Source organism: Stegodyphus dumicola, chromosome 8 (assembly GCF_044657685.1).
Source record: "Stegodyphus dumicola isolate Sdum_Otavi_A_Nest chromosome 8, ASM4465768v1".
In the NCBI taxonomy this organism is placed as follows: Eukaryota; Metazoa; Arthropoda; class Arachnida; order Araneae; family Eresidae; genus Stegodyphus; species Stegodyphus dumicola.
In genome coordinates this window covers 107,603,688-107,618,518 of record NC_140775.1, presented here as the reverse complement: position 1 = coordinate 107,618,518, position 14,831 = coordinate 107,603,688, and positions in this window count along the sequence as shown.

Sequence of the window (14,831 nt, the reverse complement as noted above, 5' to 3'; positions counted from 1 at the left end):
TTCGGTCGCTTGCGCCGGGGTCAAAAATTGAGCTACGAGAAAACGCTTGCGGGGATTGTTCATGTGTCCGAATGGGAAGTGCTGTGTGAGCGGTTTGAAATTCGGGTGCAACGGTTACAGGGAATTCTCGGCGGCCGAAATGTGTCAAATTCGTGAACTTTGACCCTATGAAAGTCGGGTCCTATTGGGCCTAGAGAGAAACTTTTTTTTTTAAAATTGATCTACTCTTCGAGAGCAACATTTTGGCTATCTCGATTTTTAAAATTCTGCGAACGGAGTTTCTGCGGGGAATTTCCGTTCGATTTTTGGCCTATTCTTTAAACCTTCAAAAATTCGCCATAAAAAAACTATTGAAGCTAGGACCACGAAATTTGGAGGGTTTGTAGGAAAGAATAGGGAGCCCTTTCACACCAAAATTTGCGCAATTCTATCGAACCGTTTCGGAGATATTCGCGAGTTTTTGGTTTAGCATTACGGCGAAAAAGGGGGGGGACCCCCCCTGGTGAGGGGCGACTGCGGGGCATGGGGAGGAAGGCCGAAACCCTGTTAGGCCACGTTTCAAATTTCAAGTCGATCGGACAATTAGGGCCCGAGATATCGGGGGTCAAAGTTTGGCCCATTTCAGTCACCATTTCGGTGACCCCATCGAAATTTCGGTCGCTTGCGCCGGGGTCAAAAATTGAGCTACGAGAAAACGCTTGCGGGGGATTGTTCATGTGTCCGAATGGTAAGTGCTGTGTGAGCGGTTTGAAATTCGGTGCAACGGTTACAGGGAATTCTCGCGGCCGAAATGTTGTCAAATTCGTGAACTTTGACCCTATGAAAGTCGGGTCCTATTGGGCCTAGAGAGAAACTTTTTTTTTTAAATTAATCTACTCTTCGAGAGCAACATTTTGGCTATCTCGGATTTTTAAAATTCGCGAAGGGAGTTTCTGCGGGGAATTTCCGTCGATTTTTGGCCTATTCTTTAAACCTTCAAAAATTCGCCATAAAAAAAACTATTGAAGCTAGGACCACGAAATTTGGAGGGTTTGTAGGAAAGAATAGGGGGAGCCCTTTCACACCAAAATTTGCGCAATTCTATCGAACCGTTTCGGAGATATTCGCGAGTTTTTGTTTTAGCAATTACGGCGAAAAGGGGGGGACCCCCCTGGTGAGGGGCGACTGCGGGGCATGGGGATGGAAGGCCGAAACCCTGTTAGGCCACGTTCAAATTTCAAGTCGATCGGACAATTAGGGCCCGAGATATCGGGGGTCAAATTTTGGCCCATTTCAGTCACCATTTCCGTGACCCCATCGAAATTTCGGTCGCTTGCGCCGGGGTCAAAAATTGAGCTACGAGAAAACGCTTGCGGGGGATTGTTCATGTGTCCGAATGGTAAGTGCTGTGTGAGCGGATTGAAATTCGGTGCAACGGTTACAGGGAATTCTCGCGGCCGAAATGTGTCAAATTCGTGAACTTTGACCCTATGAAAGTCGGGTCCTATTGGGCCTAGAGAGAAACTTTTTTTTTAAAATTAATCTACTCTTCGAGAGCAACATTTTGGCTATCTCGGATTTTAAAATTCGCGAACGGAGTTTCTGCGGGAATTTCCGTTCGATTTTTGGCCTATTCTTTAAACCTTCAAAAATTCGCCATAAAAAAACTATTGAAGCTAGGACCACGAATTTGGAGGGGTTTGTAGGAAAGAATAGGGAGCCCTTTCACACCAAAATTTGCGCAATTCTATTGAACCGTTTCGGAGATATTCGCGAGTTTTTGTTTTAGCATTACGGCGAAAAGGGGGGGACCCCCCCTGGTGAGGGGCGACTGCGGGGCATGGGGAGGAAGGCCGAAACCCTGTTAGGCCACGTTTCAAATTTCAAGTCGATCGGACAATTAGGGCCCGAGATATCGGGGGTCAAAGTTTTGGCCCATTTCAGTCACCATTTCGGTGACCCCATCGAAATTTCGGTCGCTTGCGCCGGGGTCCAAAAATTGAGCTACGAGAAAACGCTTGCGGGGATTGTTCATGTGTCCGAATGGTAAGTGCTGTGTGAGCGGTTTGAAATTCGGTGCAACGGTTACAGGGAATTCTCGCGGCCGAAATGTGTCAAATTCGTGAACTTTGACCCTATGAAAGTCGGGTCCTATTGGGCCTAGAGAGAAACTTTTTTTTTTAAAATTGATCTACTCTTCGAGAGCAACATTTTGGCTATCTCGGATTTTTAAAATTCCGCGAACGGAGTTTCTGCGGGGAATTTCCGTTCGATTTTTGGCCTATTCTTAAACCTTCAAAATTCGCCATAAAAAAACTATTGAAGCTAGGACCACGAAATTTGGAGGGTTTGTAGGAAAGAATAGGGAGCCCTTTCACACCAAAATTTGCGCAATTCTATTGAACCGTTTCGGAGATATTCGCGAGTTTTTGTTTTAGCATTACGGCGAAAAGGGGGGACCCCCCTGGTGAGGGGCGACTGCGGGGCATGGGGAGGAAGGCCGAAACCCTGTTAGGCCACGTTTCAAATTTCAAGTCGATCGGACAATTAGGGCCGAGATATCGGGGGTCCAAATTTTGGCCCATTTCAGTCACCATTTCCGTGACCCCATCGAAATTTCGGTCGCTTGCGCCGGGGTCCAAAATTGAGCTACGAGAAAACGCTTGCGGGGATTGTTCATGTGTCCGAATGGTAAGTGCTGTGTGAGCGGATTGAAATTCGGTGCAACGGTTACAGGGAATTCTCGCGGCCGAAATGTGTCAAATTCGTGAACTTTGACCCTATGAAAGTCGGGTCCTATTGGGCCTAGAGAGAAACTTTTTTTTTTAAAATTAATCTACTCTTCGAGAGCAACATTTGGCTATCTCGGATTTTAAAAATTCGCGAAGGGAGTTTCTGCGGGGAATTTCCGTTCGATTTTTGGCCTATTCTTTAACCTTCAAAAATTCGCCATAAAAAAACTATTGAAGCTAGGACCACGAAATTTGGAGGGTTTGTAGGAAAGAATAGGGAGCCCTTTCACACCAAATTTGCGCAATTCTATCGAACGTTTCGGAGATATTCGCGAGTTTTTGTTTTTAGCAATTACGGCGAAAAGGGGGGACCCCCCCTGGTGAGGGGCGACTGCGGGGCATGGGGAGGAAGGCCGAAACCCTGTTAGGCCACGTTTCAAATTTCAAGTCGATCGGACAATTAGGGCCGAGATATCGGGGGTCAAAGCTTTGGCCCATTTCAGTCACCATTTCCGTGACCCATCGAAATTTTCGGTCGCTTGCGCCGGGGTCAAAAATTGAGCTACGAGAAAACGCTTGCGGGAGATTGTTCATGTGTCCGAATGGGAAGTGCTGTGTGAGCGGTTTGAAATTCGGTGCAACGGTTACAGGGAATTCTCGCGGCCGAAATGTGTCAAATTCGTGAACTTTGACCCTATGAAAGTCGGGTCCTATTGGGCCTAGAGAGAAACTTTTTTTTTTTAAATTGATCTACTCTTCGAGAGCAACATTTTGGCTATCTCGGATTTTTAAAATTCGCGAAGGGAGTTTCTGCGGGGAATTTCGTTCGATTTTTGGCCTATTCTTTAAACCTTCAAAAATTCGCCATAAAAAAACTATTGAAGCTAGGACCACGAAATTTGGAGGGTTTGTAGGAAAGAAATAGGGAGCCCTTTCACACCAAAATTTGCGCAATTTCTATCGAACCGTTTCGGGAGATATTCGCGAGTTTTTGGTTTAGCATTACGGCGAAAAGGGGGGGACCCCCCCTGGTGAGGGGCGACTGCGGGGCATGGGGAGGAAGGCCGAAACCCTGTTAGGCCACGTTTCAAATTTTCAAGTCGGTCGGACAATTAGGGCCCGAGATATCGGGGGTCAAAGTTTGGCCCATTTCAGTCACCATTTCGGTGACCCCATCGAAATTTCGGTCGCTTGCGCCGGGGTCAAAAATTGAGCTACGAGAAAACGCTTGCGGGGGATTGTTCATGTGTCCGAATGGTAAGTGCCTGTGTGAGCGGTTTGAAATTCGGTGCAACGGTTAAGGGAATTCCTCGCGGCCGAAATGTGTCACATTCGTGAACTTTGACCCTATGAAAGTCGGGTCCTATTTGGGCCTAGAGAGAAACTTTTTTTTTTTAAATTAATCTACTCTTGAGAGCAACATTTTTGGCTATCTCGGTTTTTTAAAATTCGCGAAGGGAGTTTCTGCGGGGAATTTCCGTTCGATTTTTGGCCTATTCTTTAAACCTTCAAAAATTCGCCATAAAAAAACTATTGAAGCTAGGACCACGAAATTTGGAGGGTTTGTAGGAAAGAAATAGGGAGCCCTTTCACACCAAAATTTGCGCAATTCTATTGAACCGTTTCGGAGATATTCGCGAGTTTTTGTTTTAGCATTACGGCGAAAAGGGGGGGACCCCCCCTGGTGAGGGGCGACTGCGGGGCATGGGGAGGAAGGCCGAAACCCTGTTAGGCCACGTTTCAAATTTCAAGTCGATCGGACAATTAGGGCCCGAGATATCGGGGGTCAAATTTTGGCCCATTTCAGTCACCATTTTCCGTGACCCCATCGAAATTTCGGTCGCTTGCGCCGGGGTCAAAAATTGAGCTACGAGAAAACGCTTGCGGGGGATTTGTTCATGTGTCCGAATGTAAGTGCTGTGTGAGCGGATTGAAATTCGGTGCAACGGTTACAGGGAATTCTCGCGGCCGAAATGTGTCAAATTCGTGAACTTTGACCCTATGAAAGTCGGGTTCCTATTGGGCCTAGAGAGAAACTTTTTTTTTTAAAATTAATCTACTCTTCGAGAGCAACATTTTGGCTATCTCGGATTTTTAAAATTCGCGAAGGGAGTTTCTGCGGGGAATTTCCGTTCGATTTTTGGCCTATTCTTTAAACCTTCAAAAATTCGCCATAAAAAAACTATTGAAGCTAGGACCACGAAATTTGGAGGGTTTGTAGGAAAGAATAGGGAGCCCTTTCACACCAAAAATTTGCGCAATTCTATTGAACCGTTTCGGAGATATTTCGCGAGTTTTTGTTTTAGCATTACGGCGAAAAGGGGGGGACCCCCCTGGTGAGGGGCGACTGCGGGGCAATGGGGAGGAAGGCCGAAACCCTGTTAGGCCACGTTTCAAATTTCAAGTCGATCGGACAATTACGGCCCGAGATATCGGGGTCAAAGTTTGGCCCATTTCAGTCACCATTTCCGTGACCCCATCGAAATTTCGGTCGCTTGCGCCGGGGTCAAAAATTGAGCTACGAGAAAACGCCTTGCGGGGGATTGTTCATGTGTCCGAATGGGAAGTGCTGTGTGAGCGGTTTGAAAATTCGGTGCAACGGTTACAGGAATTCTCGCGGCCGAAATGTGTCAAATTCGTGAACTTTGACCCTATGAAAGTCGGGTCCTATTGGGCCTAGAGAGAAACTTTTTTTTAAAATTGATCTACTCTTCGAGAGCAACATTTTGGCTATCTCGGATTTTTAAAATTCGCGAAGGGGAGTTTCTGCGGGGAATTTCCGTTCGATTTTGGCCTATTCTTTAAACCTTCAAAAATTCGCCATAAAAAAACTATTGAAGCTAGGACCCACGAAATTTGGAGGGTTTGTAGGAAAGAATAGGGAGCCCTTTCACACCAAAATTTGCGCAATTCTATCGAACCGTTTCGGAGATATTCGCGAGTTTTTGGTTTAGCATTACGGCGAAAAGGGGGGGACCCCCCCTGGTGAGGGGCGACTGCGGGGCATGGGGAGGAAGGCCGAAACCCTGTTAGGCCACGTTTCAAATTTCAAGTCCATCGGACAATTAGGGCCCGAGATATGGGGGGTCAAATTTTGGCCCATTTCAGTCACCATTTCCGTTGACGCCGGCGCAAGCGACCGAAATTTCGATGGGGTCACGGAAAGGGTCACGGAAATGGGCCAAACTTTGACCCTCGATATCTCGGGCCCTAATTGTCCGATCGACTTGAAATTTGAAACGTGGCCTAACAGGGTTTCGGCCTTCCTCCCCATGCCCCGCAGTCGCCCCTCACCAGGGGGGGTCCCCCCCTTTTCGCCGTAATGCTAAAACAAAAACTCGCGAATATCTCCGAAACGGTTCGATAGAATTGCGCAAATTTTGGTGTGAAAGGGCTCCCTATTCTTTCCTACAAACCCTCCAAATTTCGTGGGTCCTAGCTTCAATAGTGTTTTTATGGCGAATTTTTGAAGGTTAAAGAATAGGCCAAAAATCGAACGGAAATTCCCCGCAGAAACTCCTTCGCGAATTTTAAAAATCTGAGATAGCCAAAATGTTGCTCTCGAAGAGTAGATCAATTTTAAAAAAAAAAGTTTCTCTCTAGGCCCATCAGGACCCGACTTTCATAGGGTCAAAGTTCACGAATTTGACACATTTCGGCCGCGAGAATTCCCTGTAACCGTTGCACCGAATTTCAAACCGCTCACACAGCACTTACCATTCGGACACATGAACAATCCCCCGCAAGCGTTTTCTCGTAGCTCAATTTTTGACCCCGGCGCAAGCGACCGAAATTTCGATGGGGTCACCGAAATGGTGACTGAAATGGGCCAAACTTTGACCCTCGATATCTCGGGCCCTAATTGTCCGATCGACTTGAAATTTGAAACGTGGCCTAACAGGTTTCGGCCTTCCTCCCCATGACCCGCAGTCGCCCCTCACCAGGGGGGGTCCCCCCCTTTTCGCCGTAATGCTAAAACAAAAACTCGCGAATATCTCCGAAACGGTTCGATAGAATTGCGCAAATTTTGGTGTGAATGGGCTCCCTATTCTTTCTACAAACCCTCCAAATTTCGTGGTCCTAGCTTCAATAGTTTTTTTATGGCGAATTTTTGAAGGTTTAAAGAATAGGCCAAAAATCGAACGGAAATTCCCCGCAGAAACTCCCTTCGCGAATTTTAAAAATCCGAGATAGCCAAAATGTTGCTCTCGAAGAGTAGATCAATTTAAAAAAAAAAAGTTTCTCTCTAGGCCCAATAGGACCCGACTTTCATAGGGTCAAAGTTCACGAATTTGACACATTTCGGCCGCGAGAATTCCCTGTAACCGTTGCACCGAATTTCAAACCGCTCACACAGCACTTCCCATTCGGACACATGAACAATCCCCCGCAAGCGTTTTCTCGTAGCTCAATTTTTGACCCCGGCGCAAGGGACCGAAATTTCGATGGGGTCACCGAAATGGTGACTGAAATGGGCCAAACTTTGACCCCCGATATCTCGGGCCCTAATTGTCCGATCGACTTGAAATTTGAAACGTGGCCTAACAGGGTTTCGGCCTTCCTCCCATGCCCCGCAGTCGCCCCTCACCAGGGGGGGTCCCCCCTTTTCGCCGTATGCTAAACCAAAAACTCGCGAATATCTCCGAAACGGTTCGATAGAATTGCGCAAATTTTGGTGTGAAAGGGCTCCCTATTCTTTCCTACAAACCCTCCAAATTCGTGGTCCTAGCTTCAATAGTTTTTTTATGGCGAATTTTTGAAGGTTTAAAGAATAGGCCAAAAATCGAACGGAAATTCCCCGCAGAAACTCCGTTCGCGAATTTTAAAAATCCGAGATAGCCAAAATGTTGCTCTCGAAGAGTAGATCAATTTTAAAAAAAAAAGTTTCTCTCTAGGCCCAATAGGACCCGACTTTCATAGGGTCAAAGTTCACGAATTTGACACATTTCGGCCGCGAGAATTCCCTGTAACCGTTGCACCGAATTTCAAACCGCTCACACAGCACTTCCCATTCGGACACATGAACAATCCCCCGCAAGCGTTTTCTCGTAGCTCAATTTTTGACCCCGGCGCAAGGGACCGAAATTTCGATGGGGTCACCGAAATGGTGACTGAAATGGGCCAAACTTTGACCCCCGATATCTCGGGCCCTAATTGGTCCGATCGACTTGAAATTTGAAACGTGGCCTAACAGGGTTTCGGCCTTCCTCCCCATGCCCCGCAGTCGCCCCTCACCAGGGGGGGTCCCCCCTTTTCGCCGTAATGCTAAAACAAAAACTCGCGAATATCTCCGAAACGGTTCGATAGAATTGCGCAAATTTTTGGTGTGAAAGGGCTCCCTATTCTTTCCTACAAACCCTCGAAATTTCGTGGTCCTAGCTTCAATAGTTTTTTTATGGCGAATTTTTGAAGGTTTAAAGAATAGGCCAAAAATCGAACGGAAATTCCCCGCAGAAACTCCCTTCGCGAATTTTAAAAATCCGAGATAGCCAAAATGTTGCTCTCGAAGAGGTAGATCAATTTTAAAAAAAAAAGTTTCTCTCTAGGCCCATCAGGACCCGACTTTCATAGGGTCAAAGTTCACGAATTTGACACATTTCGGCCGCGAGAATTCCCTGTAACCGTTGCACCGAATTTCAAACCGCTCACACAGCACTTACCATTCGGACACATGAACAATCCCCCGCAAGCGTTTTCTCGTAGCTCAATTTTTGACCCCGGCGCAAGCGACCGAAATTTCGATGGGGTCACCGAAATGGTGACTGAAATGGGCCAAACTTTGACCCTCGATATCTCGGGCCCTAATTGTCCGATCGACTTGGAAATTTGAAACGTGGCCTAACAGGGTTTCGGCCTTCCTCCCCATGCCCCGCAGTCGCCCCTCACCAGGGGGGGTCCCCCCCTTTTCGCCGTAATGCTAAAACAAAAACTCGCGAATATCTCCGAAACGGTTCGATAGAATTGCGCAAATTTTGGTGTGAAAGGGCTCCCTATTCTTTCCTACAAACCCTCCAAATTTCGTGGTCCTAGCTTCAATAGTTTTTTTATGGCGAATTTTTGAAGGTTTAAAGAATAGGCCAAAAATCGAACGGAAATTCCCCGCAGAAACTCCCTTCGCGAATTTTAAAAATCCGAGATAGCCAAAATGTTGCTCTCGAAGAGTAGATCAATTTTAAAAAAAAAAGTTTCTCTCTAGGCCCAATAGGACCCGACTTTCATAGGGTCAAAGTTCACGAATTTGACACATTTCGGCCGCGAGAATTCCTGTAACCGTTGCACCGAATTTCAAACCGCTCACACAGCACTTCCCATTCGGACACATGAACAATCCCCCGCAAGCGTTTTCTCGTAGCTCAATTTTTGACCCCGGCGCAAGCGACCGAAATTTCGATGGGGTCACCGAAATGGTGACTGAAATGGGCCAAACTTTGACCCCCGATATCTCGGGCCCTAATTGTCCGATCGACTTGAAATTTGAAACGTGGCCTAACAGGGTTTCGGCCTTCCTCCCCATGCCCCGCAGTCGCCCCTCACCAGGGGGGGTCCCCCCCTTTTCGCCGTAATGCTAAACCAAAAACTCGCGAATATCTCCGAAACGGTTCGATAGAATTGCGCAAATTTTGGTCTGAAAGGGCTCCCTATTCTTTCCTACAAACCCTCCAAATTTCGTGGTCCTAGCTTCAATAGTTTTTTTATGGCGAATTTTTGAAGGTTTAAAGAATAGGCCAAAAATCGAACGGAAATTCCCCGCAGAAACTCCCTTCGCGAATTTTAAAAATCCGAGATAGCCAAAATGTTGCTCTCGAAGAGTAGATCAATTTAAAAAAAAAAAGTTTCTCTCTAGGCCCAATAGGACCCGACTTTCATAGGGTCAAAGTTCACGAATTTGACACATTTCGGCCGCGAGAATTCCCTGTAACCGTTGCACCGAATTTCAAACCGCTCACACAGCACTTCCCATTCGGACACATGAACAATCCCCCGCAAGCGTTTTCTCGTAGCTCAATTTTTGACCCCGGCGCAAGGGACCGAAATTTCGATGGGGTCACCGAAATGGTGACTGAAATGGGCCAAACTTTGACCCCCGATATCTCGGGCCCTAATTGTCCGATCGACTTGAAATTTGAAACGTGGCCTAACAGGGTTTCGGCCTTCCTCCCCATGCCCCGCAGTCGCCCCTCACCAGGGGGGGTCCCCCCCTTTTCGCCGTAATGCTAAACCAAAAACTCGCGAATATCTCCGAAACGGTTTCGATAGAATTGCGCAAATTTTGGTGTGAAAGGGCTCCCTATTCTTTCCTACAAACCCTCCAAATTTCGTGGTCCTAGCTTCAATAGTTTTTTTATGGCGAATTTTGAAGGTTTAAAGAATAGGCCAAAAATCGAACGGAAATTCCCCGCAGAAACTCCGTTCGCGAATTTTAAAAATCCGAGATAGCCAAAATGTTGCTCTCGAAGAGTAGATCAATTTTAAAAAAAAAAGTTTCTCTCTAGGCCCAATAGGACCCGACTTTCATAGGGTCAAAGTTCACGAATTTGACACATTTCGGCCGCGAGAATTCCCTGTAACCGTTGCACCGAATTTCAAACCGCTCACACAGCACTTCCCATTCGGACACATGAACAATCCCCCGCAAGCGTTTTCTCGTAGCTCAATTTTTGACCCCGGCGCAAGGGACCGAAATTTCGATGGGGTCACCGAAATGGTGACTGAAATGGGCCAAACTTTGACCCCCGATATCTCGGGCCCTAATTGTCCGATCGACTTGAAATTTGAAACGTGGCCTTAACAGGGTTTCGGCCTTCCTCCCCATGCCCCGCAGTCGCCCCTCACCAGGGGGGGTCCCCCCCTTTTCGCCGTAATGCTAAAACAAAAACTCGCGAATATCTCCGAAACGGTTCGATAGAATTGCGCAAATTTTGGTGTGAAAGGGCTCCCTATCTTTCCTACAAACCCTCGAAATTTCGTGGTCCTAGCTTCAATAGTTTTTTTATGGCGAATTTTTGAAGGTTTAAAGAATAGGCCAAAAATCGAACGGAAATTCCCCGCAGAAACTCCCTTCGCGAATTTTAAAAATCGAGATAGCCAAAATGTTGCTCTCGAAGAGTAGATCAATTTTAAAAAAAAAAGTTTCTCTCTAGGCCCATCAGGACCCGACTTTCATAGGGTCAAAGTTCACGAATTTGACACATTTCGGCCGCGAGAATTCCCTGTAACCGTTGCACCGAATTTCAAACCGCTCACACAGCACTTACCATTCGGACACATGAACAATCCCCCGCAAGCGTTTTCTCGTAGCTCAATTTTTGGACCCCGGCGCAAGCGACCGAAATTTCGATGGGGTCACCGAAATGGTGACTGAAATGGGCCAAACTTTGACCCTCGATATCTCGGGCCCTAATTGTCCGATCGACTTGAAATTTGAAACGTGGCCTAACAGGGTTTCGGCCCTTCCTCCCCATGCCCCGCAGTCGCCCCTCACCAGGGGGGGTCCCCCCCTTTTCGCCGTAATGCTAAAACAAAAACTCGCGAATATCTCCGAAACGGTTCGATAGAATTGCGCAAATTTTGGTGTGAAAGGGCTCCCTATTCTTTCCTACAAACCCTCCAAATTTCGTGGTCCTAGCTTCAATAGTTTTTTTATGGCGAATTTTTGAAGGTTTAAAGAATAGGCCAAAAATCGAACGGAAATTCCCCGCAGAAACTCCCTTTCGCGAATTTTAAAAATCCGAGATAGCCAAAATGTTGCTCTCGAAGAGTAGATCAATTTTAAAAAAAAAAGTTTCTCTCTAGGCCCAATAGGACCCGACTTTCATAGGGTCAAAGTTCACGAATTTGACACATTTCGGCCGCGAGAATTCCCTGTAACCGTTGCACCGAATTTCAAACCGCTCACACAGCACTTCCCATTCGGACACATGAACAATCCCCCGCAAGCGTTTTCTCGTAGCTCAATTTTTGACCCCGGCGCAAGCGACCGAAATTTCGATGGGGGTCACCGAAATGGTGACTGAAATGGGCCAAACTTTGACCCCCGATATCTCGGGCCCTAATTGTCCGATCGACTTGAAATTTGAAACGTGGCCTAACAGGGTTTCGGCCTTCCTCCCCATGCCCCGCAGTCGCCCCTCACCAGGGGGGGTCCCCCCCTTTTCGCCGTAATGCTAAAACCAAAAACTCGCGAATATCTCCGAAACGGTTCGATAGAATTGCGCAAATTTTGGTCTGAAAGGGCTCCCTATTCTTTCTACAAACCCTCCAAATTTCGTGGTCCTAGCTTCAATAGTTTTTTTATGGCGAATTTTTGAAGGTTTAAAGAATAGGCCAAAAATCGAACGGAAATTCCCCGCGGAAACTCCGTTCGCGAATTTTAAAAATCCGAGATAGCCAAAATGTTGCTCTCGAAGAGTAGATCAATTTTAAAAAAAAAAGTTTCTCTCTAGGCCCAATAGGATCTGACTTTCATAGGGTCAAAGTTCACGAATTTGACACATTTCGGCCGCGAGAATTCCCTGTAACCGTTGCACCGAATTTCAAACCGCTCACACAGCACTTCCCATTCGGACACATGAACAATCCCCCGCAAGCGTTTTCTCGTAGCTCAATTTTGACCCCGGCGCAAGCGACCGAAATTTCGATGGGGTCACGGAAATGGTGACTGAAATGGGCCAAACTTTGACCCCCGATATCTCGGGCCCTAATTGTCCGATCGACTTGAAATTTGAAAACGTGGCCTAACAGGGTTTCGGCCTTCCTCCCCATGCCCCGCAGTCGCCCCTCACCAGGGGGGGTCCCCCCCTTTTCGCCGTAATGCTAAACCAAAAACTCGCGATATCTCCGAAACGGTTCGATAGAATTGCGCAAATTTTGGTGTGAAAGGGCTCCCTATTCTTTCCTACAAACCCTCCAAATTTCGTGGTCCTAGCTTCAATAGTTTTTTTATGGCGAATTTTTGAAGGTTTAAAGAATAGGCCAAAAATCGAACGGAAATTCCCCGCAGAAACTCCGTTCGCGAATTTTAAAAATCCGAGATAGCCAAAATGTTGCTCTCGAAGAGTACATCAATTTTAAAAAAAAAAGTTTCTCTCCAGGCCCAATAGGACCCGAATTTGATAGGGCCAAAGTTTCGAAATTTGACACATGAACATCGAATTTTGCTCCGCTACCGTTACTATTGAAGCTCCCATTAACTATGCATTGGAAGTGCGGTCAATGACCCCAGGTCGCAAAAATTGAGATAGGAGGAAATGCTTTAATAGCCTTCATCAGACCCCTAAATGCGAGGTACAACGTAAGCGGTTTGAAATTCCGTCCGGCGTTTCTCGCAAATTTGACGTTACACCAAGAGAAATTATGAAGCGATTTTGAATCCTCTTGCTGCAATCGAATGCATTCCGGGACTAAAGACGCTGATAAAGATTCAGACCGATATCTTCATTTAAACGGTTTGCTCCCATACACTTAACATTGAATATAGGGTCGAACCATGAAGTCGCAAAAATTGAGATAGGAGGAAATGCGTTTATAGGCATGTTCAGTCCCCTAAATGCGAGGTTCTGTGAAAGCGGTTTCAAATCCGTGCAGCCGTTCCCTTAAAATTCGAAAGCATATGCGAAAACGCGTTATCTCGCGGAGAAACGACGATTTCGCACATTTAACGTTATACGAAGGGAACTAATGAAGCGAATTTTGAATCCTCTTGCTGCAATCGAATGCATTCCGGGGACTAAAGACGCTGATAAAGTTTCAGGCCGATATCTTTATTTAAACGGTTTGCTCCCATACACTTAACATTGAATATAGGGTCGAACCATGAAGTCGCAAAAATTGAGATAGGAGGAAATGCGTTTATAGGCATGTTCAGTCCCCTAAATGCGAGGTTCTGTGAAAGCGGTTTCAAAATCCGTGCAGCCGTTCCCTTACAATTCGAAAGCATATGCGAAAACGCGTTTTTCTCCCCGAGAAACGACGATTTCGCACATTTAACGTTATACGAAGAGAACTAATGAAGCGATTTTGAATCCTCTTGCTGCAATCGAATGCATTCCGGGGACTAAAGACGCTGATAAAGTTTCAGGCCGATATCTTTAATTTAAACGGTTTGCTCCCATACACTTAACATTGAATATAGGGTCGTACCATGAAGTCGCAAAAATTGAGATAGGAGGAAATGCTTTTATAGGCTTGTTCAGTCCCCTAAATGCGAGGTTCTGTGAAAGCGGTTTCAAAATCCGTGCAGCCGTTCCCTTAAAATTCGAAAGCATATGCGAAAACGCGTTTTCTCACCGAGAAACGACGATTTCGCACATTTAACGTTATACGAAGAGAACTAATGAAGCGATTTTGAATCCTCTTGCTGCAATCGAATGCATTCCGGGGACTAAAGACGCTGATAAAGTTTCAAGCCGATATCTTTATTTAAACGGTTTGCTCCCATACACTTAACATTGAATATAGGGTCGTACCATGAAGTCGCAAAAATTGAGATAGGAGGAAATGCTTTTATAGGCTTGTTCAGTCCCTAAATGCGAGGTTCTGTGAAAGCGGTTTCAAAATCCGTGCAAGCCGTTCCCTTAAAATTCGAAAGCATATGCGAAAACGCGTTTTCTCGCCGAGAAACGACGATTTCGCACATTTAACGTTATACGAAGAGAACTAATGAAGCGATTTTGAATGCTCTTGCTGCAATCGAATGCATTCCGGGGACTAAAGACGCTGATAAGTTTCAGGCCGATATCTTTATTTTAAACGGTTCGCTCCCATACACTTAACATTGAATATAGGGTCGAACCATGAAGTCGCAAAAATTGAGATAGGAGGAAATGCGTTTATAGGCATGTTCAGTCCCCTAAATGCGAGGTTCTGTGAAAGCGGTTTCAAAATCCGTGCAGCCGTTCCTTAAAATTCGAAAGCATATGCGAAAACGCGTTTTCTCGCCGAGAAACGACGATTTCGCACATTTAACGTTATACGAAGAGAACTAATGAAGCGATTTTGAATGCTCTTGCTGCAATCGAATGCATTCCGGGGACTAAAGACGCTGATAAAGTTTCAGGCCGATATCTTTATTTAAACGGTTCGCTCCCATACACTTAACATTGAATATAGGGTCGAACCATG